Source organism: Pseudophryne corroboree, chromosome 5 (assembly GCF_028390025.1).
Source record: "Pseudophryne corroboree isolate aPseCor3 chromosome 5, aPseCor3.hap2, whole genome shotgun sequence".
Taxonomy (NCBI): Eukaryota; Metazoa; Chordata; class Amphibia; order Anura; family Myobatrachidae; genus Pseudophryne; species Pseudophryne corroboree.
This window is the reverse complement of record NC_086448.1, coordinates 236,707,587-236,733,164: the sequence shown is the minus strand read 5'-3', so window position 1 is coordinate 236,733,164 and position 25,578 is coordinate 236,707,587.

Genomic DNA, 25,578 nt, shown 5'->3' with positions numbered 1-25,578 from the left:
ATCTCCCTTAATAGCTAAGGGATAATTAATGAATAGTGTTCAATGTTTGGATGTGAGGTATGGTGCAGTTTGTATCTTGTGTGTGGGGATACTGGCTGATTGGGTGGGTGACAGGGTGCTTTGTCATCTCTTATAGGAAGGGTATGAAGTCTGCTGGTAGTAAATGGCTATGATGATTGTCAGTGGGATTCTCTTGGGGTGCATAAGTTATATATTGCACCAGGCAGCTGCCTAAGTCATGTTACCTGGAGGGTTTGGGGTGATGGGGGATGAGGATGAGGACTATGTATAATCGTTTGTTTCTACATACCAGTATCTTATATTGCTGTAGCTGTGTTGTAATCTATATTGAGACCTCGTGGTGTGAGTGTCTTCAGGTTGAAGATCCATCTGAGTTCTTCTCTATTGATTTTCTTCACATAATCCCCCCCTCGCCAGTTATTTGTGACCTGCTGTATTGCCATGAATTGTAATTTAGATGGGTCCTTCATATGTGTCTCTTTGAAGTGTTGTGAAACACTGTGTAGTTCATATCCTTTCTTTATGTTGTGGATGTGTTCAGAAATCCTAATCTTTAGTGTTCTGATGGTGCGTCCCACGTATTGTAGTCCGCATGGGCATGTAATCAGATATATCACCCCTTTTGTGTGACAAGAGACTTCTTCCCTAATTGTGTATTTCTGTCCTGTGTTGTTCGATACGAACTCAGTAATTCTTTTGGTTGATCTTGATTTGGATGTTCTACAGCCTAAACATGATCCACAGTAGTGGAATCCCTGCCTCTTCCCTGTACCATCTAATGTCGTCTGTTGTGATCTAGTTGGTGGGATGTGGTTGTGTACCAGTTTGTCCTTCAGGTCTGGGGCTTTTTTGTACACTACTTTGGGTTGTGCGGGTAATATTCTTGCTAGTGTTTCATCTTGCATGAGAATTTTCCAATGTTTAAATATACTCTGTTTTATTTGACCTGCTCCAGTATTGTATTGTGTTACAAAGAAGATGTCCTTGTTGTATTGTTTGTCATCCCTTTCTTTATATTTTAGGAGATCCCTCCTATCTGTGTCTTCCAATTTTTTGTAAGCTTTGTGTATAGTTTCTTTGTCATATTTTTTGTCTATAAATTTCTGTGTAAGGTCCTGTCCTTGTTTGCGGTAGTCTTCTATCTGTGTGCAATTTCTTCTTAATCGCGTGAATTGTCCTGTCGGAATACTCTGAAGCCAATTTGGATGGTGACCACTTGTGGATAAAATGTAACTATTGACGTCCACCTTTTTATGGTGTGTACGTGTATGGATCTGATTGTCCTTGATGTAAATGTCTAAATCAAGAAAAACTGCTTGTACCTTGCTGTACTTGGTTGTGAACTGTAGATTTCTATCGTTGTTGTTGATGTGTAGTAGGAATATATTTAGGTCGTGTTCTGTCCCTTTCCATATGAATAGGATGTCATCTATGTATCTTCGCCAAAGGACCAAGTTCGCACCAAAGACATGCCCCTTCCAGATGTGATCCTCCTCCCACTTACTCATGAATAAATTTGCATAGCTTGGTGCGAACCTGGTCCCCATGGCGGTCCCTGTCTGTTGTTTGTAATATTCGTCCTCGAACCAGGTGTAGTTATGCTCTAGTATAAATGTTATTGCCTGAATTATGAAGTCAGTTTGTGCTGGTTGTATTGTGGCGTCCTGTGACAAAAAGTGTCTGGAACTATCGGTTCCTTGATTGTGTTTTATGATGGTATAAAGGGATGTTACGTCACTGGTAACTAATATCATGTCATCTGTCCAGGTTATGTCTTGAAGTAATTGGAGTATATGGGTGGTGTCTCTAAGGTGTGATTTCTGTCTAACTACATGTGGTTGAAGAAATGAGTCTATATATCTGGATAGGTTGGAGGTGAGGGAATTGATTCCTGAAATGATGGGTCTTCCTGGGGGGTGTGCCAAATCTTTATGTATTTTCGGGAGGTAATAAAATACCGGTATTACTGGATAGGTTGGTGTGAGGAACTCAAATTCTTTTTTACTGATGATCCCTATGGATAGGCCTTCATTTAGTAGTGATTGTAGTTGTCGTTTGTAATCTTGTGTTGGGTCCCCTTTCAATTTGATGTATGTTTGTGTGTCCCCAAGTAGGCGTGCTGATTCCTTGATGTAGTCACTTTTGTCAAGCAACACTATACCTCCCCCCTTGTCTGCCGGTTTGATAATCAGTGTTTTAGTGCCCTTGAGTTCTTCCAATGCCTGTATCTCTCCCTTGTCCAGATTTAAACGTTGTTTGTGGGTCTTGTCAATTTTCTCTAAGTCGCTGGTTACCAGTTGTTCGAATGTGTTTATTAAATGTCCCTTTATGTGTTGTGGGTAAAAGGTTGATTGTGGTTTGCATTCTGTATGTTTGAATGTTGAGGTTTCGGTAACAGGTGTGTGTTGTAAATGGGTCTGTGCGAAGAATTTTCTGAGAGTGAGTTTCCTAGTGAATGCCTGTATGTCCATATAGGTTTCAAATTTATTCATTTTTTTGGTAGGGGCAAATTTGAGGCCTTTATTGAGTAATTTCTTATGTTGATCTTCTAATTGAAAGCTACTTAGGTTAAATACTCCTTCAGTCAGCGGGGTTTTCTCAGTGCCCTTGGTGGTCTTATTCTTTTGGCCTCCCCTGCACCCTCTTCTGTTTCTAGTGATTTTCTTTTGTTGTTGTTTTTCTTTACTATGGGTGTACGGCAGGCTGCAATGCCTGCCTCCAGATCTAAAAAATCTATGTCCCAATTCTCTCCGTTTTGAGTAGTGGTAGTGGTAATAGGTGCTTGATCGTGTGTTCCTTGGGTGTGTAGAATTTTCTTTTTTCCTATCTCGTTTGGTGTCTCTGACTGTATGTCTAGTACTGCTGTTAAGCAGCCTGTTTCTAGGGATTGTCTTATTGTGTCCTCGTAATTTGGGTCCTCTATTTCGTGGATGGAGAAAGATGTTCCTTAAAACTGATACATATCATCATAGAGCAACATGAGAAAGATCTAGAGACAATAGACAAAGACATTATTTTACTACATAGTAAATTAGAATCCTATCACAAAGACAAAGACTACCAGGAAATCGAGACTCTAACCAAAAACAGACTAAAGAAAGGGGAGGACATTATCATTGAAAGAAAAAAGAAAAAATTCCTTAGAGACAAGTGGGGCATCAAAACCACACACAAAAAGAAAACACCCACCCGACCAAAACCCATATCCACCGCAGATAACACTAATCCACTCCACAGAACAAATCTACATAACACCATCAAGACAAAATACAGACATCCAAAAACAAACAGAATTCTGACATATCAAGAATATATGACAGTACTACACTCCGACACAAACAGACAGACACCACCAGATTCTGAGACAGAATCAGATATCACTGATACATCATGTATGAAGGACATAGAATCACCTTCTCCATCCACGAAATAGAGGACCCAAATTACGAGGACACAATAAGACAATCCCTAGAAACAGGCTGCTTAACAGCAGTACTAGACATACAGTCAGAGACACCAAACGAGATAGGAAAAAAGAAAATTCTACACACCCAAGGAACACACGATCAAGCACCTATTACCACTACCACTACTCAAAACGGAGAGAATTGGGACATAGATTTTTTAGATCTGGAGGCAGGCATTGCAGCCTGCCGTACACCCATAGTAAAGAAAAACAACAACAAAAGAAAATCACTAGAAACAGAAGAGGGTGCAGGGGAGGCCAAAAGAATAAGACCACCAAGGGCACTGAGAAAACCCCGCTGACTGAAGGAGTATTTAACCTAAGTAGCTTTCAATTAGAAGATCAACATAAGAAATTACTCAATAAAGGCCTCAAATTTGCCCCTACCAAAAAAATGAATAAATTTGAAACCTATATGGACATACAGGCATTCACTAGGAAACTCACTCTCAGAAAATTCTTCGCACAGACCCATTTACAACACACACCTGTTACCGAAACCTCAACATTCAAACATACAGAATGCAAACCACAATCAACCTTTTACCCACAACACATAAAGGGACATTTAATAAACACATTCGAACAACTGGTAACCAGCGACTTAGAGAAAATTGACAAGACCCACAAACAACGTTTAAATCTGGACAAGGGAGAGATACAGGCATTGGAAGAACTCAAGGGCACTAAAACACTGATTATCAAACCGGCAGACAAGGGGGGAGGTATAGTGTTGCTTGACAAAAGTGACTACATCAAGGAATCAGCACGCCTACTTGGGGACACACAAACATACATCAAATTGAAAGGGGACCCAACACAAGATTACAAACGACAACTACAATCACTACTAAATGAAGGCCTATCCATAGGGATCATCAGTAAAAAAGAATTTGAGTTCCTCACACCAACCTATCCAGTAATACCGGTATTTTATTACCTCCCGAAAATACATAAAGATTTGGCACACCCCCCAGGAAGACCCATCATTTCAGGAATCAATTCCCTCACCTCCAACCTATCCAGATATATAGACTCATTTCTTCAACCACATGTAGTTAGACAGAAATCACACCTTAGAGACACCACCCATATACTCCAATTACTTCAAGACATAACCTGGACAGATGACATGATATTAGTTACCAGTGACGTAACATCCCTTTATACCATCATAAAACACAATCAAGGAACCGATAGTTCCAGACACTTTTTGTCACAGGACGCCACAATACAACCAGCACAAACTGACTTCATAATTCAGGCAATAACATTTATACTAGAGCATAACTACACCTGGTTCGAGGACGAATATTACAAACAACAGACAGGGACCGCCATGGGGACCAGGTTCGCACCAAGCTATGCAAATTTATTCATGAGTAAGTGGGAGGAGGATCACATCTGGAAGGGGCATGTCTTTGGTGCGAACTTGGTCCTTTGGCGAAGATACATAGATGACATCCTATTCATATGGAAAGGGACAGAACACGACCTAAATATATTCCTACTACACATCAACAACAACGATAGAAATCTACAGTTCACAACCAAGTACAGCAAGGTACAAGCAGTTTTTCTTGATTTAGACATTTACATCAAGGACAATCAGATCCATACACGTACACACCATAAAAAGGTGGACGTCAATAGTTACATTTTATCCACAAGTGGTCACCATCCAAATTGGCTTCAGAGTATTCCGACAGGACAATTCACGCGATTAAGAAGAAATTGCACACAGATAGAAGACTACCGCAAACAAGGACAGGACCTTACACAGAAATTTATAGACAAAAAATATGACAAAGAAACTATACACAAAGCTTACAAAAAATTGGAAGACACAGATAGGAGGGATCTCCTAAAATATAAAGAAAGGGATGACAAACAATACAACAAGGACATCTTCTTTGTAACACAATACAATACTGGAGCAGGTCAAATAAAACAGAGTATATTTAAACATTGGAAAATTCTCATGCAAGATGAAACACTAGCAAGAATATTACCCGCACAACCCAAAGTAGTGTACAAAAAAGCCCCAGACCTGAAGGACAAACTGGTACACAACCACATCCCACCAACTAGATCACAACAGACGACATTAGATGGTACAGGGAAGAGGCAGGGATTCCACTACTGTGGATCATGTTTAGGCTGTAGAACATCCAAATCAAGATCAACCAAAAGAATTACTGAGTTCGTATCGAACAACACAGGACAGAAATACACAATTAGGGAAGAAGTCTCTTGTCACACAAAAGGGGTGATATATCTGATTACATGCCCATGCGGACTACAATACGTGGGACGCACCATCAGAACACTAAAGATTAGGATTTCTGAACACATCCACAACATAAAGAAAGGATATGAACTACACAGTGTTTCACAACACTTCAAAGAGACACATATGAAGGACCCATCTAAATTACAATTCATGGCAATACAGCAGGTCACAAATAACTGGCGAGGGGGGGATTATGTGAAGAAAATCAATAGAGAAGAACTCAGATGGATCTTCAACCTGAAGACACTCACACCACGAGGTCTCAATATAGATTACAACACAGCTACAGCAATATAAGATACTGGTATGTAGAAACAAACGATTATACATAGTCCTCATCCTCATCCCCCATCACCCCAAACCCTCCAGGTAACATGACTTAGGCAGCTGCCTGGTGCAATATATAACTTATGCACCCCAAGAGAATCCCACTGACAATCATCATAGCCATTTACTACCAGCAGACTTCATACCCTTCCTATAAGAGATGACAAAGCACCCTGTCACCCACCCAATCAGCCAGTATCCCCACACACAAGATACAAACTGCACCATACCTCACATCCAAACATTGAACACTATTCATTAATTATCCCTTAGCTATTAAGGGAGATGGCTAACTACTATATATATACACAATACAGTGCCAGTAGCCACACAACCAAAAACATGCAGCAAAGCATCATCATACATCCAAATTTATACAAATAGTAATCGAATACATCCTGATTCAATCACAAGATAATACAACATATCCCTTATACAACAATCCTCCATTGGGAAGGAAGACATACAATAATGTAATATAATGTACATAATATGAAATGGACATCAGATAAATGCACATTGATGAAAGATTCATGTGTCCAATCACAGGCATAATATCGAGTTGATTGACATATCCCGCTTCCAATCACATTAGAGTATGGGTTGCTAATGAAGGACCAATCAGTAAAGCGACCATAGCATAAAACAGCCACAGAACATTACACCTACAACCCTGGAAAAAGGCACTCGTGCTGAAACGCGTTGGGAACCTACAGACAACTACCTACATTGTCAACAATCAATCTCCCCTCTCCGGCTGGAGAAGGAGACACAGTGGAAAACTTTGCGTACAGCGCGCTCACGTGACCCGGCACGTGACACGCGAACAGGAAGCCACAGGACGGGAACTAAGACTGAGAAGACCGGCAACTGCAAGTGAGGTGCACGGACTTCTAGACACAGAGGACACACTGATAAGAGCGGACATAGGAGAGCGGACGTGAGGACGGCAAATACTTGGTCTCCGGCAGCAGGCAGCACCTGCCCCCGGCGGTAAGTGTTACAAACACAGCCTACGACCACACCACTCATTGCCGCAATTCAGAGGGGTCTGACAGGCGGGACGCCGCACCAGTCACACCTCAAACCTCAATACAGACATAGAGCCAGAGGACACATAGGCCTAACCACACCTATGGTAAAGGTAGCCCTTAGGGCATACCTGACATTTTTACCTGAGTGGTAAACCTCATCAGTATACCATTAAGGAGGGTATACTAGATAAAAAAAAAGGGTAGTCTGCAGGACACACCTGATAAGTGGTGAAGTATCCTGGGACAATCACTCACTGACACCCCAAGACTCTGACCCGGTGACATTTTCAATAAAGCATTGTGACATAACCCATACTGAGTTATCATTATCGCACCAATTCACATAAAGTACACAGATAAACATCATTGCACTGGTGAATATTCACACTTCTCACCACACAATCCCCCGTTATCCCATATAGAGCGCGCTGACCAATACCAAATACAAATTGCAACAGGAGGTGGGACACCTCCAGGTCAGCTGCACCCTTAATCAATACCCCCCATGTGAGCGCAGCCTCCCCTCTCACCAATTTCCTTGCGTTCGGCTGTGGAAATGGATCCTTTGTTAAATCCATTGCTCAGCAACGATCCGCTTTGTACCCGTACGACGCGCTTGCGCATTGCGGTGCATACGCATGTGCAGCTCAGACCTGTTCGCAGCGCAGCAAAAAATCCTAGCGTGCGAACAGGTCAGAATGACCCCCAAAATCTTGCTAAAAACCATCTTGTAACCCTGGAATTCTTGCCTTTATTTACATACATCCATTTTAACAGAATATGTTGTGTCACCAGTTTAAACCATCTGCCCAAGAGGTAATATCTCAAAGTGTTTAATGCCAACTTAATGTCCATTGCTTCCTTTTCCACAATAGCACACCTTATTTCATGTTTATTGTGTTTTCTACTCAAAAAATTATGGCGTTCTCCTTCCCATATCTGTTTTAGGGCAAAATGGCACCTATCCCTACCTCTGAGGCAACTGTCTGAATCACAAATTCTTTAGAAAAATCTGGGGTTATCAAAACCGGTTGTGTACACAATGCCACTTTTAATGTCTGAAATGCTGTTTCTGCCTCTGGGTTTTATTTCAACATATTTGACTGCATTCCTTTGGTAAGGTCTGACAATGGAACTGCAGGGTGGCAAAATTAGGAATAAACTATTGGCAATGCCCTGTGATTCACAAAAAGGTTCTCACCTATTTTTTATTTAACGGATAGGGTAAATTTTGGGTAGAATCAATTTTGTTCAGTTGGGGATAACTCAGACCTATACCTATGGTGAACCCCAAGTATTTAACCTTTTCCATTGCTAAGCAGCATTTGTTTGGGTTGGCTGTTAGCCCTGCCTTTCTGATTGAATGAAACACTGCTTGTTCTCTAACCAAGGGTGCCTCCCAGCCCAAACTGTGAATTACTACAGTACATCATCCAGATCGGCAACTGCATACTGTTTGTGGGGCTTCAAAATATTATCCATTGCATGCTGGAAGGTTGCTTGGGCTCTATGCAATTAAAAGGCAACATCTTATACTGATATAGACCTTGTGGAACAGAGAAGCCTGTTTTTTCTTTTACACTGTTAATGGTATTTATCAGTAACCTTTTGCAAGGTCCAGTGTGGTGAGCTATCTGGTTATTCCTAGACTTTCTATCAGCTCATCCACATGGTACATGTGGTATGCATCAAACTTGGACACTCTGTTCAGCTTATGGAAATCATTACAGAGGCGTAGGCTGCTATCTGGTCTTGTAATTAGGACTGTGGGTCTCAACCACTCACTGTTAGACTCTTCTATAACCCTGAGTTCTAACATATTTTTGATGTCTTTAGAGACAGCTTCTCACTGAGCAGCTCTGAAAATAAAACACTATTCTTAATGAGGACCTCTTTATCCTCGGTCTTTTAATTAGCTGACATTGTCTCTGACACCTTTACTTCCAAAATGGAGGGGATTGATGTTAATTGTAGGCAAGGTTCTGCTAACAATGCTAACCTAACCATTTGGGTAACCTGTTAAAGGGAACCTATATAAAAGGCATAGGCACTAGGGCACTTTTGAAATGGGGTCTGGGAGTATGATACCACTCAGGACAGGAAGAACAATATTCAGACACCTCTTTCTGCACCCCTGGCTAAAAGAACCACTGAAAAATCCTCTCAGTGGGTTTTTCTGTCCATAACTGTCCTGTTGTGATGAGATCATGAGCTGTTGTACCACATCTTCACTTGAGATACATATAAGCACAGGACAAGCAGATAATCATGGGTGCTTAAATACTGATTTGCAGACACTTAGATGATATTGACAATTGACATGGCAGGTATTCACAGATATGGAATTACTGATTATTAGAAACTGAAAATATAGCAGACAAACTGAGGAGGCTGAAATAGAGCTTACCAAGATATTTCAGAATAAATTCAAGACAACAGAAATTAAATTGGTGAGATGCAGATTTCTCTTGAATTATGCAGACACTGGGACACACTGTGGTTTAAATGCTAGAAAAATGTGCAGCATGCATTGGCGCTCAAACAAAAAGATGAATTCCTTGGATTATTGAGGGATGAAAGAATAAAGCCGTATGTTTTATTCACAGGATAAAGTGCATTTATTCACATGGGCAAACTCACTAACATGAAACATACAGTTAGAACATACAATAATAAAAACAGTTATGTACAAAAGTGAAACTGGAGGCAGTGACTGGTTTAAAGTGACTGTGCAACATGTAAACAATCAATCTCTCACCAGGTGGAGGCCCTGCGGTGTGCTAGCTTAAAATAAGCAGTTTGGGTCCAGAGCTGAAATAGCCCGGCACCACCGCATAGAGCATAAATCAGCATGTGAGTCCTTCCAGTAGTATCACCGCTCCTTTGTCCATTAAGTCCTCTATCCAAATGCAACGCATTTCGGTCAAATAACTATAACCTTTTTCAAGTTTTGGATGGAGGATCTATACCTGGGCACTTATTTATACCCCTATAACAAATTACCATCACTATCACCTGTGTTTCAGAACGCGCCATTTCTTTCCGGCTCATACAACCGGAAATGACGCACTGTGTGTTCCAGCGCCGACCGGAAGTACCGCGTCATGCGTTCCATTGCTCTGCCGGAAGTGCTATCCCGGCCGCGGCAATCTTCTTTATACCATATATCCTTAGTGTATTCATTACGATGGACTTGTATAACAGATAAGGTGTGCAACACATTATCCTGATCCATATACCAGACTCTTTTGATTAATCCATCGTATCATCCATAGGCTGATCATTGTAGTGGTGTACTCGTCCACCATCTTTATTAAGGGAAAGATCACAATTTTCCATTTTCTTGGTACAATGGTAAACAAATTTCAATTTCCAACTGGGATTCCTTCTCATTCTCATAGATCTTTCAGGAAGAGGACCCTCCCTGACCAAACTTTGTGGTACTTCGTATTCCCACTAGTCCTTCCCTATTACCCGAGTAGGGTCACTCTTATTTCAGAGCATATTGGGCGGAATTCCCACAGAGGATGTGTCAACATATAGATCCCAGATTATTACCATATAAAAAGAGAAGAAAGAAGAAAAAATTATTAAAAATACACATACAGTTAGAAATACAGATAAAACTCAAATTCAATCTAAAAACCACTTCAGTTCAAAGTCGGCATTATGGCCATTGGGTTTTAAAGAGTTTAGGTCAATTATCCAACGCATCTCATTTTGCGCAAGACGTTTTTCAAGATCTCTGTTTTTCCAGTTGGGTTTGACTTGCTGTATTCCCAAATATCTAATAATATGTCCCTCACATTTATTATGCACTTTATTAATGTGCTCTGAAAATGGGTGACTATCCAGGCCCTTGCAAATGTTATACACATGTTCCGCCATTCTAGTTTTCAAGGTCCTGGATGTCTTTCCCACATATATTTGCCCACACCTGCACTCAAGAAGATATATAATATTTTGTGAGTGACAGGTGATGAAGTCCCTGATTTTATATCTCTTTCCATTTACTGTAAACTCTGTAATTTTTCGTGGGAGATCTTTTTTAGTGGTTGTCCGACACATCAGACAAGCACCACATCTATGGAAGCCCTGGTTGCATGTTCTAACCAGGGAATTGTCGGGTAAGCTGCTCTTTACCAGCCGATCCTTCAGGGACTTTGCTTTTTTGTAAATAAACGTGGGTTTATTGGGAATAATTTTCCCAATAACGGGGTCATCCTGTAGGATTCTCCAATTGTGTTTGAAGATCCGTTCAATTCTCTTATAATGTGCACCATATTTGGTAACAAAAGCCCATTCATATGGATTCCCGCTTGTTTCAGTGGGGGCCTTTTCCGTTAAAAGTACCTTTCTATCTGTACACATTACTTGTTCCTCTGCCTTCCCTAATATGGACTCTGAGTACCCCTTTTCTCGGAAGCGATTTCCCATCTCCTTCATTTGTGCTTCTAGTATCTTAGGATCTGTACAGTTCCTCTTGAGGTGCTTATACTGACCTACTGGGATATTTTCCAACCATTTCTGGTGGTGTTCACTATCTATGTTGATGTAAGCATTTGAATCCGTTGGTTTACGGTGAGTTTGTGTACAGATGGAGTTACCCTCAATATAGATCTTTAGATCTAAAAAGACCAACTCCTTTTTACTTTAGGCAAAACGTATATGGTCGGTGTTGAGGGGTTCAAAACTAGATATAGCTCCGTTTTCTACTGCTCTATTTGTGAGATCTTCCAGTTTCTTGATCATATTGACAAACGGATCTGCCTTCAGTTTCCTATAGGTCTCTACATCTCCTAATTGCCTCTTAATTTATTTCATGTAGTTTACTTTACTCATGATGACAACCCCCCCCCCCCTTATCTGCAGGCTTGATAATAACATCTTTATTGTTTTGCAGGGACACCAAAGCTGCTTTCTCCTTTTGTGTGAGATTGCTTTTCTTGGATTTCGGGATTTGCCTGAGTTCTTTCGTCACAATGGAATTAAAGCACTCTATGCTGCCTCCTTTCACGTGTTGGGGGTAGAAGTGGGATTTTTTTCTTAAAGCCCTTCCCATTCATCACCGGAATGTCATTATTTGAATCCTTCCCCTGAAATAATTTTTTCAGGCTTAGTTTCCTTATATACTTTTGTAGGTCCACAAACAATTCAAAGGGGTTAGGATCACTTGAAATGGGTAAATTTAAGCCCCTTCATAAGTACCGATTGTTCAACATCGGATAGAACATGTGCACTGAGGTTGAAAATTTTGCAGGTAGGTGCAGGTGTGGACTTTCTTTGATCTATTTCCTTCTCAGGAAATATGGGAGGGTTACCTTTGAGTAATAATGGTTTCTTTTTCTTTTTAGTAACACCTCCTCTCTTTCCCCGCCTAGGCGGCTTATTTACTATTTTTTCCTTTGAGACCAAAGGTCCCAGTCTAAAAAACTAGGATAGAGGACTTAATGGACAAAGGAGCGGTGATACTACTGGAAGAACTCACGTGCTGATTTATGCTCTATGCGGTGGTGCCGGGCTATTTCAGCTCTGGACCCAAACAGCTTATTTTAAGATAGCCCACCGCATGGGCCACCACATGGTGAGAGATTGATTGTTTACATATTGCACAGTCACTTTAAACCAATCACTGCCTCCAGGTTCACTTTTGTTCATAACTGTTTATATTATTGTATGATCTAACTGTATGTTTCATGTTGGTGAGTTTGCCCATGTGAACAGAGCCGGCCCTAACCAATATGATGCCCTAGGCAAGATTTTGGCTGGTGCCCCCTAGCCCCACCGCTGATTCCACCTCTGACCTTGCACCTCTTTCCCAGCACCATCACCCCTCACCCGTAGCACTCCTTATTTTGGTGTTTGTACCCCCTATATTTTAAATAGGAACAGTTTGTACATTTGGCGCACAGCCCAAAAAGGGGTGTGTTTTTGCTGGCAACGGGCATGGCCACACAATAGTAACCCCAATTCCAATTACGCCACACAGTACTGCAACTTTATTCACATTTGATCATGCAATAGTGTCCATAGTTCATATTACATCCCACAGTAGTATCACTTTACCTTATAAACGTTACTCCTCACAGTAGAGCCCCTTATTCACAATACATCACACTGAATTGCTCCTTATTCCCATTACACCACATTCTATTGCTCTTTTTTCACATTAGACGACACAGTAGTGCCTTTTCTATATGCAACGCCACATAGTAGAGCACGTTATACACATAATGCCACACATTAGTAATGCATTTATACACATAATTCCACACAGAAATGCCCCTTACACATATGAGACACATTATTAATGTCCTTATAAACATAATGCGCCTTACACATTATGACAACCTTTATTAATGCCCTTTTACACATAATGTCCCTTACACATATGCTGCACATTATTAATGCCCTTATACACATCAGAGCCGGCCATAGGCATAGGCAAACTAGGCAATTGCCTACGGCATTTGATATGCCTGGGGGCATCAGCAGCTTCTGCTGATTAAAATGATATGTGGCAACCCTACAGTATATTCTGTATGTAGCATTTCATATGCAGATACAGCCACAGTTTCACACAGTATATAGGCATGCTGCATATCAGTTTAATCAGCAGAAGCTGCTTGTGCATCCTAACCACAATGCAATGCAAATACGATGCATTTTCATAAAAAAAGGTGTCCGACATTAGCTTTGAGGCAAGATTTATGAGGACACATCTGTATCCAAGCAGAGGCAGAGGTCACAGTGTTAGTGGCAGTGTGAGTGCTGTGTGCGGTGGGTTGGTTGTGCAATAGTGTTTGGAATATGTGTAAGGAGCATTATGTGTGTCATGTAAAAATGCATTAATAATGTGCAACATATGTGTAACAGGGCACTATGTGTGTCATTATGTGTATAAGGGCATTAATAATGTGCGGCATATGTGTAACAGGGTACTACTGTATGTGTGTCAGTATGTGTATAGGGGCACTAATAATGTGCAGCAAATGTATAGGGGGCACTATGTGTGTCATTATGTGTATAAGGGCATTTATAATGTGCGGCATATGTGTAAGGGACATTATGCGTAAAAGGGCATTAATAAAGGTTGTCCTAATGTGTAAGGCGCATTATGTTTATAAGGACATTAATAATGTGTCTCATATGTGTAAGGGGCATTACTCTGGTATTATGTGTATAAGGTCCTCTACTATGTGGCGTTGCGTATAGAAAGGGCACTACTGTGTTGTCTAATGTGAATAAAGAGCAATAGGGTGGTGCAATGTGAATAAGGAGCAATTCAGTGTATTGTAATGTGAATAAGGGGCTCTACTGTGAGGAGTAACGTTTATAAGGTAAAGTTATACTACTGTGGGATGTAATATCAATTATGGACGCTATCGCATGATCAAATGTGAATAAAGTTGCAGTATTGTGTGGCGTAATTGGAATTGGGATTACTATTATGTGGCCATGCCCCTTGCCAGCAAAAACACACCCCTTTTTGGGCTATGCGCCAAATGTGCGAACTGTTCCTATTTAAAATATAGGGGGTACAAACACCAAAATAAGGACTGCTATGGGTGAGGGGTGATGGTGTTGGGAAAGAGATGCAAGGTCAGAGGCGGTACCAGCGGTGGTGCTAGGGGGCACCAGCCAAAATCTTGCCTAGGGCATCATATTGGTTAGGGCCGGCTTTGATACACATAATGACACACATAGTGCCCCCTACACATTTGCTGCACATTATTAGTGCCACTATACACATAATGACACACATACAGTTGTACCCTTTTACACATATGCCGCCCATTATTAATGCCCTTATACACATAATGACACGCATAGTGCCCCTTACCCATATTCCAAACACTACTGCACAACCAACCCACTCACATGCACACAGCAATCGCACTGCCACTAACACTGTGACCTCTGCCTCTGCTTAGATACAGATGTGTCCTCATAAATCTTGCCTCAATGCTACCGCCTGGCACCTTTTTTGAATCAAAATGCATCTTATTTGCATTGCTATGTGGCTAGGATGCACAAGCAGCTTCTACTGATTAAAATGATATGCAGCATGCCTATATACTGTGTGAGACTGTGGCTGTATCTGCATATGAAATGCTACACACAGAATATAGGCATGCTGCATATCATTTTAATCAGCAGAAGCTGCTGATGCCCCTAGGCATATCAAATGCCCTAGGCAATTGCCTAGTTTGCCTATACCTATGGCCGGCTCTGCATGTGAATAAATGCACTTTTTTCCTGTGAATAAAACATACGGCTTTATTCTTTCATCCCTCAATAATCCAAGGGATTCATCTTACTGTTTGAGCGCCAATGCATGCTGCACATTTTTCTAGCATTTGAACCTTTTGGGATTTATGTGTTTTTCCCTCCCGGTGTAGAAGCAAGGCCTCTCAGTCTGTTTTTATTGCGCATGTACTGTCGGTGTACACCCCTTTTGTGTCATTTGGTATTTTAAACACTAGTACACGACAGGTTGCTGCAGAGATGTTCGCATTCAGAGGAGCTAGAAAAACCTCGTCAAAAATCTTTCTGAATGAAAATTCGGAAGATATTAATGTAGAGGATGAAGATCTTACCACAATACTTATGAAATGAGAGAAAATTATGTTGAAGGAAAACCGTTTGTGGTGGGAGGTTACTGCACTTGAGCATTACCTAGCCCACCACCTTATTCCCAAAGGATTATAAAAATACCTTCCTTTTCCAATGGGAATGAATCATTTTATAAGGAGTGGGAGAAAATTCTCACACATTGTGGTTTATCACTAGTGGAACTGATTGTTAAGGAAAGAAAAGAAAATCTCTTAGAAGCTAATAGAGAAATAGAAATGCTAAAAACCTTCGTTGACCCTTTTTGTGATCTAGAGGAGGTAAAAGTAAGAGAAAAGATTATCCTAACGAAATTAGAAAAGGAAACTAATGAATTGAAAAATAGGAAGAAAAAGAAATTCATTAGGGATTCAAAAGAAACCCCACTGGAGGATCCACTAAAAGGGGTGGTGGAAGAATCGTCCACTATGAGGGAACCCATTTGGATCCCTTCATGGAGGAAAAAGGGCAAACAATATAATCATTGGCAGGAGAAGACTAAGGAAAAAAGACCTCATTACCCCCAAAAGAATGTTGGAGACAGGCCTTTTAGGAAGGCGAGGTGTCCCCATAAATTAACATTTCAGAATGAGAAAGGCGACTGGAATAAAAAATCTTGGGGAAAGAAAAAAACCCAAGATAAAAGGGGTGAACATTGGGTAACCCTGAGAGGATGTGATTGGGGACATAGGACCTACCAAGAGGCACCAAAACCTCAAAGAGAGATACCGTACAGAGGTAATCCACACCGTGATAATAACTTTAAAGCGGAAAGTGTTTGGCAAACACCATGTAGGAATCCTAGTTTTTTAGACCGGGACCTTTGGTCTCAGAGGAAAAAATAGTAAATAAGCCGACTAGGCGGGGAAAGAGAGGAGGTGTTACTAAAAAGAAAAAGAAACCATTATTACTCAAAGGTAACCCTCCCATATTTCCTGAGAAGGAAATAGATCAAAGAAAGTCCACACCTGCACCTACCAGCAAAATTTTCAACCTCAGTGCACATGTTCTATCCAATGTTGAACAATCGGTACTTATGAAGGGGCTTAAATTTACCCCTTCAAGTGATCCTAACCCCTTTGAATTGTTTGTGAACCTACAAAAGTATATAAGGAAACTAAGCCTGAAAAAAATATTTCAGGGGAAGGATTCAAATAATGACATTCCGGTGATGAATGGGAAGGGCTTTAAGAAAAAAGTCACACTTCTACCCCCAACACATCAAAGGAGGCAGCATAGAGTGCTTTAATTCCATTGTGACGAAAGAACTCAGGCAAATCCCGAAATCCAAGAAAAGCAATCTCACACAAAAGGAGAAAGCAGCTTTGGTGTCCCTGCAGAACAATAAAGATGTTATTATCAAGCCTGCAGATAAGGGGGGGGGGGGGTTATCATCATGAGTAAAGTAAACTACATGAAAGAAATTGAGAGGCAATTAGGAGATGTAGAGACCTACAGGACACTGAAGGCGGATCCGCTTGTCAATATGATCAAGAAACTGGAAGATTTCACAAAGAGAGCAGTAGAAAAAGGAGCTATATCTAGTGCAGAACGGGATTTTGTTCATATAGATAACCCCTCAACACCTACCATATATGTTTTGCCTAAGGTCCACAAGGACCCGGTGAATCCCCCAGGACGTCCCATTATTACGGGCACAAATAGCCTATCGTCCAATCTGTCAGCAATGGTCGACTCATTCCTCCAACCTTTAGTAGCTAACACCCCTGCTTTCCTAAAGGATACAGGGTATGTGCTAAGGAAGTTGGAGGAAGTATCCTGGAATGAGGGGTGTACTATGGTGAGTGCTGATGTCAGCACTCTCTACACTATCATCAATTGGAATGTGGGGAAAAAGGCCATTGAGTATTTTTTTGCAAAAAAGTGAATACAAGGATGTGGTGAGGTCATTTATTTTAGAATCCATTGATTTTATTCTCACTAACAATTACTTTTATTTTAATGGCGTCTCTTACCTCCAGATAAGGGGCACCGCCATGGGCACCTGGTTCGCTCCTAGTTACGCCAATTTGTACATGGCCTACTGGGAGATGCAAACTGTGGACACCACTAGGGCACTAGGGGCGAACCTGGTGTCATGGTGGAGGTTTATAGACGACATATTTTTTATCTGGAGCGGCACTGATGAAAGTCTGCCCCCGTTTTTTGAATCTCTTAATCAAAACCATTTTAATATTCATTTAACCTTCTCTCAAAGTAAGAAGGAGTTGGTCTTTTTAGATCTAAAGATCTATATTGAGGGTAACTCCATCTGTACACAAACTCACCGTAAACCAATGGATTCAAATGCTTACATCAACATAGATAGTGAACACCACCAGAAATGGTTGGAAAATATCCCAGTAGGTCAGTATAAGCACCTCAAGAGGAACTGTACAGATCCTAAGATACTAGAAGCACAAATGAAGGAGATGGGAAATCGCTTCCGAGAAAAGGGGTACTCAGAGTCCATATTAGGGAAGGCAGAGGAACAAGTGATGTGTACAGATAGAAAGGTACTTTTAAAGGAAAAGGCCCCCACTGAATCAAGCGGGAATCCATATGAATGGGCTTTTGTTACCAAATATGGTGCACATTATAAGAGAATTGAACTGATCTTCAAACACAATGAATGATGACCCCGTTATTGGGAAAATTATTCCCAATAAACCCATGTTTATTTACAAAAAAGCAAAGTACCTGAAGGATCGGCTGGTAAAGAGCAGCTTACCCGACAATTCCCTGGTTAGAACATGCAACCAGGGCTTCCATAGATGTGGTGCTTGTCTGATGTGTAGGACAACCACTAAAAAAGATCTCCCACGAAAAATTACAGAGTTTACAGTAAATGGAAAGAGATATAAAATCAGGGACTTCATCACCTGTCACTCACAAAATATTATATATCTTCTTGAGTGCAGGTGTGGGCAAATATATGTGGGAAAGATATCCAGGACCTTGAAAACTAGAATGGCGGAACATGTGTAAAACATTCGCAAGGGCCTGGATAGTCACCCATTTTCAGAGCACTTTCATAAAGTGCATAATAAATGTGAGGGACATATTATTAGATATTTGGGAATACAGCAAGTCAAACCCAACTGGAAAAACAGAGATCTTGAAAAATGTCTTTTGCAAAATAAGATGCGTTGGATATTTGACCTAAACTCTTTAAAACCCAACGGCCATAATGCCGACTTTGAACTGAAGTGGTTTTTAGATTGAATTTGAGTTTTATCTGTATTTCTAACTGTATGTGTATTTTTAATCATTTTTTCTTCTTTCTTCTCTTTTTATATGGTAATAATCTGGGATCTATATGTTGACACTTCCTCTGTGGGAATTCTGCCCAATATGCTCTGAAATAAGAGTGACCCTACTCGGGTAATAGGGAAGGACTAGTGGGAATACGAAGTACCACAAAGTTTAGTCAGGGAGGGTCCTCTTCCTGAAAGATCTATGAGAATGAGAAGGATTCCCGGTTGGAAATTGAAATTTGTTTACCATTGTACCAAGAAAATGGAAAAATGTGATCTTTCCCTTAATAAAGATGGTGGACGAGGACTCCACTACAATGATCAGCCTATGTATGATATGATGGAGTAACAAAAGAGTCTGGTATATGGATCGGGATAATGTGTTGCACACCTTATCTGTTATACAAGTCCATCGTAACGAATACACTAAGGATATTTGGTATAAAGAAGATTGCCGCGGCTGGGATAGCACTTCCGGCAGAGCAATGGAACGCATGACTCGGTACTTCCGGCCGGCGCAGGAACGCACAGTGCATAATTTCCAGTTGTATGAGCCGGAAAGAAACGGCGCGTTCTGAAACACAGGTGATAGTGATGGTAATTTGTTATAGGGGTATTAATAAGTGCCCAGGTATAGATCCTCCATCCAAAACTTGAAAAAGGTCATAGTTATTTGACCGAAACGCGTTGCATTTGGATAGAGGACTTAATGGACAAAGGAGCGGTGATACTACTGGAAGGACTCACGTGCTGATTTATGCTCTATGCGGTGGTGCCGGGCTATTTCAGCTCTAAACCCAAACTGCTTATGGTCATGGTGAGAGATTGATTGTTTACATATTGCACAGTCACTTTAAACCAGTCACTGCCTCCAGGTTCACTTTTGTTCATAACTGTTTTTATTATTGTATGTTCTAACTGTATGTTTCATGTTGGTGAGTTTGCCCATGTGATTAGATGCACTTTATCCTGTGAATAAAACATACGGCTTTATTCTTTCATCCATCAATAATCCAAGGGATTCATCTTACTGTTTGAGCGCCAATGCATGCTGCACATTTTTCTAGCATTTGAACCTTTTGGGATTTATGTGTTTTTCCCTCCCGATGTAGAAGCAAGGCCGCTCAGTCTGTTTTTATTGCGCATGTACTGTCGGTTTACACCCCTTTTGTGACACTGTGGTTTAAAACAAGGGCAATGTAGAAGCAGGGATCCTGAAATCTGATAAGTAGTAACCACAGCTGTAACTAGTATGGTGTTTAGGGTGGGCTGCACACAGCGCAGTTCGACTGTGGGCAGAAATGGACACCCCCTGCATGATCTCCAATCAGTATACCTAGTGCCCATCTGCATATGACCCATTGCATCTTGCTGCAGTGCCTACTACATGGCAGCGCCTGGCTCTTCCCATTGGCTGCTGCTGAACAGTGTTGCACTGCATGCTGGGAGATGTAATTCTGCCGAGACACTACTATGCAGTGTAATGTGAGTAAAGGTCACTACTGTGTGGGGTTCTATTGTGTGACCATGCCCCTTCATTTGCTGTTCCCATTTAAAGATTGGGGGGCCACCAATGCATTTTCTGGCACAGGGCACCAAAAACTCTGGTTACGGCTAAAGTAGTAGCAGATAGTAACAGGTACAAGGCACAGTAAATCAGAACTGACTTGAAGCACCCTCTCTTGCTGCAGCAGTAAACATGACAGCAAAAATGACTTAGTAAATTCAGAAAACATGAACAGCAGACCGTCAACCTAATTCCATCAGAGACCAGGAAACCTTAATGACCAGCAAGGTTCTTCATGAGAGGCAGGGTTATGTACCAGTGGGACAGGTGCAGGTGATTGCAGGGGAACCCAGATTAACTCCTACATGAAAGGAGAGAATGTACAAATGTCACAGCAGCACCTCAAGTAGCACACAGGTACTGCAGGAACGTGCTGTACAATAAAATGACAGAGTCCTGACACTACTGTGATCACAAGAGATTCCCATAATATCTAAAAATGGGGAAAATTTCTCCCTTTTATAGCCTCATGTACCAAGGGAGGTAAAAATCCCACCTTAATAATAATGGGAACACAAGAGGTCTCAGTATTGACTTCAGCAGTGGTATAATGGTGGGTGTCTCCGTGTAGGCAAGTCACACTAAAAGTTGTTTGCTGGAACTTTGAAATGTTTACTAACCCAGATTTCACAAGGGTAATTAAACATACTGAATGAAACAATGCCTCTTTTCTGTTGCCCTCTATAAAATTGACACATATTTAATTTTTTCTGGCTCAGCCAAAGGTAAAACAGTACAGGCTAACGAGGCAAAGACATTCTGTGAACTTCAAAGGCAGCATCACATTGCATGGGTTCTTAAAAAAATGGTCAATTAGCAATAATATGTCCAGGCATACCGCAGCAAAAGCATTTAAACACAACTGTCAAGTCTTTTTTGTGCCCGGGACCTTCCAGGCCCCACTGACGCACATCTAGGCCCAGTGCCTACAGTCTCTCCATTTCGAAGTCCTTTTAACAGTAACAGTCTTACCAGATGTTACTGAAGTATGCTATTGCATATCTAGGGGGTTCTGTGGTGTGATCATTAGTTGTTCGGCTGCCAAATACCTCTCCACAATATATACCAGCTTGCAGTGACTTAAGGTGTCCATTGCTCACCAAATTGTGCAAAACTATGGACAGAGGCCTCAAATAATTGTCCATGACAACTATTTCAACCATTTGCGGAACAGTATGTCTCTGGCTGTAACCATTTCTTGGTCAAGTGGATGAGGTCATGCATTTGTGAGCAGGGAGGCTTGTCCATGGATAAACCCAATGGTGTACTTATTGTGCATGAACAGACAGTGTAACATTCAGGCAAGTCAAAATTTCAGTTTTTAGCCTTTCATAGTCCTGAGCGTCTGCAAGGTTAAATCAAAATAAGCTTTCTGAGGTTCTCCTGTAAGAAAAGCTGCCAACAGGCTGGCCCACTGTTTTTTAGACTAACTCTCACGCTTTCTCAAAGGTGGTCAAATATGCCTCCATGTCATCAGCTACAGTAATTTTCGTTAAGAAAATGACTAGTTCATATGAAGCTGGAACTGGTCACTGAGCTGGAGGACACATTTTTAGCCAATGCAGCCAGCTGCTGTATGACCTCAGTCAAGGTTGTATGCAGTTCCCTGATAACTTCCTGGAAGTTTTCATTAGATTTTGTCTGGTTTATATTTGCTTGGATCAACTGAATTATCAGATCCTCCATATTTGCAGGTTTTTCCTGCCATTTTGTAGGTACTTTGACCCAAAATATACTGTATATAAACACTTTTTTTCACCAAAACAGTCTGGTCCATGTCCACTTGAACTTGCCTTTGCATGTGTGACACTGCAACTACCGGCAAGGGCCACATTGTAAAAGAGTTTCTGCAGAGTACAACTCCTGCAACTTTAATGTGGCTTCTTTACAGGCATACACAGACTGGCTTTCTGCATGTTTTTCAAGACTGCGGCTCCTCACACTATTCACAGATCAGATGCTCGCATTCTTCAATTTGTTGTAGCAGAGTTAGGGGAAAAGGTACCTCTCCTGGGGTAGTCAGTAGTGCACAGCAGCTAAGAGATCACACAAGTCCAAGGTTTCTGGTGCAACTGGCCTCAGTTTTATTAAGCAAAAATAAACAAAATAAACACCTTGCTTTTCCAACACTGACTAAATAGATACATACCTGTCTATTCACTACAAACACATTTGAAAGTTTCAGCAGGTATAGCTCACTTGTAGCAAGTATCAGGTTTCTGTCACAGATACTCTGTAGTCTCTTTTACCCTAGCCAATTAGAGACAGAATGAAGGGGGCTGACAGCCTTTTAATACCCTCATGCCTGTACAATCACTAATTAGACTGCTAAAAGCCCTAAGACCCAAACTGGGTCTAATGGATGGATGCTTCCCTCTCTCTCCATCCACAACCCCAAGAACCCTTAGCCAGCTTTTACCAAAGCCCAGCAGCTGTTAGTAACACAACTTAAACACTTTCCTATGGTTTTAAAATATATAGGTTACAAACCTGCAATAAATATACCTGCCTTCAAACATTATTCCTGTGTTCACACTATACACACCCCCCCCCAAAAAAAAAAGAAGAAGAAGAAGAAGCTTTCACTATCACAGTTAAAAGCGACATCAATGTAGACATATCTAAAATGTACATGGTTCATAAAATTTCTCTCATCAGAGAGCAGATTTCCACAAAAAAAAATCAGCTCTCAAACACAAAATATAAATAAATAAATTACAACATTCTTTTTTTTTTTTTTTTTTTTTTCCATCATGTTCAATATCTTTCTGGTTGAGTTTTTTTACACATGAACTGTTGATACAGGTGCAACATTGTTCTTTAAATCTTAAATTCAGTTGCACGTGTGCACAAATAGCAGGAAAGGCTAGAACACATTATATCTATTCTTCTATTACATACTGTGGGTCAACAATATTCTTTTTTGATTGCTAATGTTTTATTGTCTTTTAGTATACATTGGAATAATAATGGTAATTTATGCAGATATTTTGCATGCATAACAAATAATGAGAAACACCTGCAGAATTTCCCCTTTTCTCTGAGTTTAGCAACTAATTATATTTTAAATAATGGCTACCATTGAACACAATTATCCAAATCACTTTAAGTAATGGAATCTTTTTAAGGTGTTTCTGAAATTTTAACACATTTTTTAAATACTCTTCTATTCCAATGTGCAAATTAAAACAACACAAAGACTAACAACTACATATTATGAATAAAAATGAAGTTAGGATAAAGCAGGACATGTTTTATTTATACAATTCCTGGGTCCATGAAACATTATGCTTTGGTTGACTTAAATGTTATGTGCAGAAACAATACATTGTTCCCTTGCCACTGTCATAGTTACTAAATATAACCCATGGTATATTAAAAAGTAGGTTTCCATGTTGTTATATATGTATATAGAATAAGAATATAGCTACATAATAAAGTTTGTATATTGGCCTTTATCAAATGGAGGTGATATGTTGCTCTTAAGGTGTTCTAGATTTACAGAATCCTGGTTACCCTTCCAGCTAATGTTGGAACATGTATATCAATTACAGTAGCTGCAAGTTCGGTAATCTGAATTCTGTAACTGTAGTATGCAAACTGGGGTGGGGGGATATTTATCAAAGCTTGAAGAGATATAGGGAGAGAGGTACTTAGCCTTGGGGATTGATAAAATGTAAAGAGATAAAGTACCAGCCAACCAACCAATCAGCTCCTTGCTGACATTTTTTAAATACAGCCTGTAAAATGACAGGAACTTTGATAAATCTCCCCTCTAGGTGCTGTAAGAAGCTCTTATTTGAAACTCATATTTTTGTCTATTAGTCTGTGTCTGTGTTATCTTAATTCTTTTTCAATATTAAATACATATATAATGTCGTCAATGTTTAGTGTTTCTTTGCTATTCAGTTCTGAAATACCTTTGCAAAAATTTTAAAATTAGATGAGAGCCAATCAGAATGTAAGGATTAATCACAGGGAGCAGACTTTAAAAAATCAGTTTTACCTTCTGAGCATCTTTATTCTAGTGATTAGGAAGCAGTGTTAGGTCAAGCATGGGATGGAGATGACTCAAATGATAAATATCTGAATAAACAGAAAGAGATTTGTATTATTTTCTATGCTCATCATGAATAGTTAAAGTGATACAACAGTCTTTATTACCAGGATTTGACAAACATAGGCCAAAATGTAATATCCTGTGAGATGCAGACACTGGCATAATTTAAGAGTTATAGGGGTATATTCAATTAGCGTCGGATCCATTCCGACATGCATTTGTCGGAATGGATCCGACAACCCCTTTTCAATCTCATCTCAATTCGACTTTTTCAAGTCGAATTGAGATGAGGGACCCAGAGGAGGAGAGGGGGGGAGCCGCAAGGAGACCTGCGGGGACAGCCGGCGGCAGACGGAGGAGATCAGCGCTACAGTAGCGCTGCAGCAGGATGTCACACAGCCGCACGACCTCACGGCAGTGTCCACCCAGCTCCAGCAAGCGTGACCTCACTTGCTGGAGCCGGGTGAAAGCTGCCGTGAGCGGCGCGGCTGTGTGACATCCTGCTGCAGCGCTGTGCTGTAGCGCTTCTCTCCCCTGTATGCCCGCAGCTGTCCCCGGTCTCCCTGCGGATCTCCCCCCTCTCCTCCTCTGGGTCCCACATCTCAGTCCGACATTATTTTATGTCGGACTGAGATGGTCGAAAAGGGGGCCAAAACCTATCGGTTTTGGCCCCGTTTTCGACACAAGCATGTGGATCGGCAGCTATTCCGCCGATCCACGTGCTTTTGAATATTGAATAGGTTGGAACCCCTTCCGACCTAAAAAAAGTCGAAAACTGCCATCTTTTCGACAGACGGCAGCTTTCAACGTCAATTGAATATACCCCATAGCTGTTAGATTTAAAGTTGCAGTAATTTAAAACACAACCAGGCATTTTTTAAATTTAATATTATAGGCCTATTAAATCCTGTGGCCAGAACTGCCAAAAATCGGTAGCTCT